The 5759-nt window shown below is 35.3% G+C and overlaps 1 pseudogene; it reads right to left on the minus strand.

Annotated features, from left to right (window-relative positions):
- Positions 1-3061: 3061 nt before the first annotated feature.
- Positions 3062-3234, minus strand: LOC118662353 (annotated as a pseudogene).
- Positions 3235-5759: the final 2525 nt, after the last annotated feature.

Consider the following 5759-nt stretch of genomic DNA (forward strand, 5'->3'; position numbering starts at 1 on the left):
GATTCAAGAAGTATCATGCAGCCCTAGCCGGTTTGGCTCAGTGGATAGAGTGTGGGCCTGTGGAAGAAAGGGTCTAGGGTTCGATTCCAGTCAATGTCATGTACCTCGGTTGCAGGCTCCTCCCTGGCTCAGGCTCCTGTTGGAGCTTGTGCAGGAGGCAACCAACCAATGTGTTTCTCTCACATCAATATTTATCTCTGCTTTTCCCTCTCTCTTCCACTCTCTCTAAAAATAAATTGGAAAAATATCCTTGGGTGAGGATTAAAATAAAATAAAAAGAAGTATCATGTACTCCAAGGAGTATAAAAACAAAAATCTATAATAAACAAATCATACTAAAACCACACAAAACCAAAGGAAAAATACGAGAGAAAATATTTGTCTTAAAAGACACAACTTTACAACAAAAGCTAACTTCTTGAAATAAATGAGACATACCAGAAAACAAACCAAAATAATAATAATAATAATAATAATAATAATAATAATAATAATAATAATTCACTAAAGGCTTAATTAAAGCCAAATAAAAATATTTTCAGATAATAAAATGGAAATAAATGTTCTTGCCAGCTAATCAAACAAAAGAAAGGAAGAAGGGACAAATGTGTTGTTGTTTTTTTTCAGTCAGAAGGAATACAATCCTGGGTAGAGCATGGAAGTTTAGGAAAGAATGATGTAACTGTGTAATGAAAATGGTGAATATATGAGTAAGTACAGGTGAATATCAATTCCATAAAATAATAATATGAGCCTGGCCGATGTGGCTCAATAATTGAGCGACTACCCATGTACCAAGAGGTCACTGGTTCAACTCCTGGTCAGGGCTCATGCCCATGTTGTGGGGCTTGAAGGAGATAGCCAATCAATACTGGTATTTCTCTCTCTAAAGAAGATGTGGGCCACTGGGAACCAGGAGCTGAAGAGGCGTCGCTGGGGTTCTAGTGGCTGGAGCAGGGAGCCTTGTATGGAATATCAAGGATCTGAGAAAAGGCTCCTACAGAGGAAAGAAAAAGATAAGAGTGTCCTAGGGATCTACCAGAGATCATCACTCTACCAGAGATCATACCTCTACCAAGAGATCATACCTCTACCAAGAGATCATACCTCTACCAAGCCCAAAGAACTGTGATTTTCCTAATACTATTTTCTCCCTAAACCCAACTGTCCAAGGGTTAGAAAAGTAGGGAAAGCATGGGGAAGACAGAGAATGGAAAGGCTATTTCATAAAATATGTCCCTCTTCACTGCTGAAGATTTCCAGCTGTGAGAGAGAAAGTTTTAAATTGGATAACAAGCATTAATGTTAGTATTATAAACTACATAGAAACTCTGAAACTACTGAGATGAGAATGTTCTAAAGACTGAACTGATTTCATCCAGGCGCAGGAAAGAATTATTGGCAGGAGCAGTTTTGACGGGTTGGCAGGAAAAAGGACTATAATTGGTTCTTGCATTGCATCATCTTTACTTCAGTTCCTTCAGTAAATTTTTTATGTTTGAAAAGATGAGATTGCATATGAAGTTATCAGGAAAACGTGAATTAATGCATGGACATCATTTTGCACACTTCAGATTGGCAAAATTTAGAAGACTGGCAAAATCTTTTTTTTTTTTTTTTTTTTTTTGTAAGGATGAAGGGAAATGAGAACTCTCTTACAGTGTCGATAGCAATGTCAATTGGTGAAATATTTTTGGAAGGCAATTTGGCATTTTTTATACATTATAAATGCAAGTTATTTGACTTCATACTTTCAGTACCAAAAGATTTATCTTAAAAACTCTCCCTGGAATCAATCAAACTTTCACCAGTAGTTAAATAAATTCAAGTACATATACTGAAGAAATATTATGGAGTCATTAAACAGAATAAGGAATGCTCAGGAGATGAAGACAGAGATATAGAGATAGGGATTGAAACATGCAAAAGTCTTCAAAACAAGTTTTGTTAACTTAAAAATGAGATAACAATGCGAGTTTAGAACAATACAAGGATGTCTGCTTCATGAAATCAGATACTCTAAAAACTGTTTAGAACATGGTAGGTAGCCTATAGAGGGTTGCTGAATGAATATGTCCTATTTATGTAAAGAAAATGAGGGGGGGGGTGATTAAATGTTTCACTTTATACAATTCTACAGTGTGTGATGTTTTTAAATAAAAAGTTTAATCATGTGGTACTCAGAGTAAAGCAAAATATATCTTTCAAGTTAAAAGTATATGCTTTATGTATTCTAGTTCTGACACTAACTTACTGACCTTGGGAAAACCTACTAATCTACCAATTTACTAACATCTCTGGACATCTGTAAAACCACGATAATAAAATATAACCGATGGGATGTTGTGAGAATAAACATGTAAATAACATTTAGCCAACTGCCAGATGCATTGTACATAGCCATTAAAAGTTAGTGGGATATTACTTGTCACCCTCCTCACCTCCAGTATAACCCAAAGTCTTATGCTGACCTTTTAAAGTTTAAATTTCTCAAACATAGAACCCAACCAGGTCTGACATGACAGCTATGCCAACCCATTAAAATACCCTCCTATTCACTGCCCTGGCTTGTGTTCCTCAGTGGTTAAGCACATTGAAGGGTCGCAGGTTCAGTTCCAAGTCAAGGACACATATTTGCTTTGCATGTTTGATTCCCGCCACTGTTGGGGCTTGTGCGGGATGCAACCTGTCAATGTTGTCTCTCTCACATTGATGTTTCTCTCTTTCTCTGCCCCTCCCTCCCTCCCTTCCACTCTGTCTAAAAATAACCAATGAAAAAGAAAATATCCTCAGGTAATGATTAACAATAATAATAATAATAATAATAATAATAATAAATAAGTTTTTAAAAGTACCCCCTACTCATAAGAACTCTTTATTACAAGCCTACTTTATAGAGCAAAAACAAAATACAGAAAGATTTAGATGCTCACTGCTTACCTCAAACCAGACAACAAAATATATTACAGGGGAATCAAAGGTTAAATGTAAATATGTTAATGATAAAAAGATATTAAAATATAGTCAATATTAATATATATTCTAGGTGTAAATATTTTTAAATGTTTTATCCTCCTCCCTTCCCTCCTTTCCCCACACTATCACAAATTATGCAGTCAAGTTTTCCACATTTGGGGAAATTGCAGGGGACAGCACATTGGGAGTGCAATGGATAAGCCTCACCCTGGGAAAACCACCTTCATGATGATGGTATCTTCCCTGCCAGGTCAGTAAACCCCCCCCCCCTTTTTTTTAATCCTCACCCAAGGATATGTTTAGAGAGAGGGAGAGGGAAAAAGAGAGAGAGAGAGAGAGAGAGAGAGAGAGAGAGAGAGAGAGAGAGAAAAATTGATATGGGAGAGAAACATTGATTGGTTGCCTCTCACACACCGTTGTCAGGGATCAAACTCACAACCCAGGAATGTACCTTGACCAGGAATTGAACTCACAACTTTTCGGTGTGGGGGACGACACTCAACCAACTGAGCCACCTGGTCAGGCTTAAGTGTGAATATATTTTTTTTAAATTAACCACAATTAGATCAATAACAAGGCAAATGATGGAGTTCATTATACAAGAATTAAAAAAAACCTGTTAATAGTAATGGCATAAACAAAATTTACAACAAACATCAGGCATAAAAAATTTTCAACCAAAATAGCAAACACAAATGAATATAGTTTTTTTTAATGGTCCTGTACATCTATTACAAAACATAAAAAAAACCTCTTGAAGATATTTGCACAAAAGATAACATAATTTACCTCTCCCCCAAAATTCAGTCTAACAGTTTTTTAAAAGAATAAATTAATTTTAATATTAAAAAATTTACATACCACCCTAACTGGTTTGGTTCAGTGGATAGAGCCTCAGCCTGCAGGCTGAAGGGTCTCAGGTTCGATTCTGGTCAAGGGCATGTACCTTGGTTGCAGGCACATCCCCAGTAGGGGGTGTGCAGGAAGCATCTGATCAATGTTTCTCTCTCATCGATGTTTCTGACTCTCTATCCCTCTCCCTTCCTCTCTGTAAAAAAATCAATAAAATATATATTTTTAAAAATTACATATCATATTTTCCCAATGAAATTAGCCAATGTATTAAAATAAAAATTCTCAATGTACCATCATTAATTCTTGGTATTTTGTTACATTCCTGTGAATGACAATTTGGCAATGTGTGTCAAAATTATTACAGTTATAATGTATGATTGTATCATTTCACCGTTAGTAATTTATTCTAAAGAAATCTTCCTAAGGTCATCAAAACATTTACAAACAACAACAAAAAATATCTTATGAGGTATGATTTGTAATAGTGAAAGCCAGAGATATAGCATAAATTTCAACCAGTAGTGAAGTGGTAAAATAATACTACAGAGCTATTATTAAGGATGTGGATTTGGCAACTATGATATAACTAAGAAAATAAAAAGGCTGCAATATTGAGTGGACAGCTGCATATATCTATTATGTATGGGTCAAAATATTTATAATGTTTCCCACTGAGTTAGGACAAGGACTGAGTGGCTGACAGTGATGGAAGGCTGTATCCCAGAATGAGAAAGTATGAACTTCGGAAACAGAATTAAGAACCTGGCCTCCTAGTTCTGGTTCTTTGAGGAAGTTACCTAATATTTATGAATATTAATTTTATCATTTTTTAAATTTAAAAAATACATTGATATATAATTTGTATTTTTTGGAGCACATGGGATCTAGAATATGTTCAAGAACCTAGTCTAATTCCTGGCACATAGAAGAAGAATAATAGGACTTTTATTTTCTCTATCAATTTTTATGTTTTCCTCATTTCCTATCAGTGAGTTTTGTAATTTCTTTTTGGAATTAGAAAATTTTTTGAATGCTATTTATCCTATTCCTATCTGCTTCCTATTGTGCCTAACCTAAAATTAAAACTTCTATACCCTGACTCCACTAGTCTTCATTAACAGCCCAGTGAGGGGATAAAAACCACAAAAGCCAATTTGTATGATTGCTTGTATGTTGACTAAATCTATTAACTCTCTGGAAATACATATTTCAAAAGACTTTGCTTATAAGTTTCTGCCCTGCAAGCCTGGAAGAAAAAAACAAAACATTATTATTCTATTTTACCTCCCAGAATAAGTACAAAGCCAGCACATAGATATTCATAAATATCTATGAAATTAAATGAGTCTGCAGATATGAAATGCCAGGCATTTATAGCGAATAATGGGAAATATTTCAAGGACAAGGATCTTTCTGGTATGCCATATATTAAACCAAGCAGGAAGCCACTTACTCAACTGTATCAGTCAGGATCTAATCAGACACCGAAATCTCACAGTGACTTAATCAAAGAAAACTAAATATAGACATTAATAACTTTAAAAGGTGAATAATACAACAAAGGATTTTTCAAGTAATAAATAAAAAAACTCTAAAATATAGAAATAGTATATATAAGTAGAATATCTAAGGCAGGGAGGGGCACACACCAAACACCATAGAGTTTGACGGTAAAGTTCACTAAGTTGCCACATTCTCAGAACTTGAAATGCCAGGGGAAGTCCTCCACAGGGATAGATTGAGCCTCAGAACTTGCTGCTAAGATGTTGAAAGGATTGGTGGGGGAAACTGCTTGCTAATGGGCACTGATGGGCACCGTCTTTGGCAGGAACCATGTCCTAGAAAAACCACTGCATTACAGAAGCCTAAGACTGTTGAATCTCCCAACAGTTCAAACCATGAGAAATTATTCATAAATTAATGAAAAC

Source organism: Myotis myotis, unplaced genomic scaffold (genome assembly GCF_014108235.1).
Source record: "Myotis myotis isolate mMyoMyo1 unplaced genomic scaffold, mMyoMyo1.p scaffold_m19_p_8, whole genome shotgun sequence".
In the NCBI taxonomy this organism is placed as follows: Eukaryota; Metazoa; Chordata; class Mammalia; order Chiroptera; family Vespertilionidae; genus Myotis; species Myotis myotis.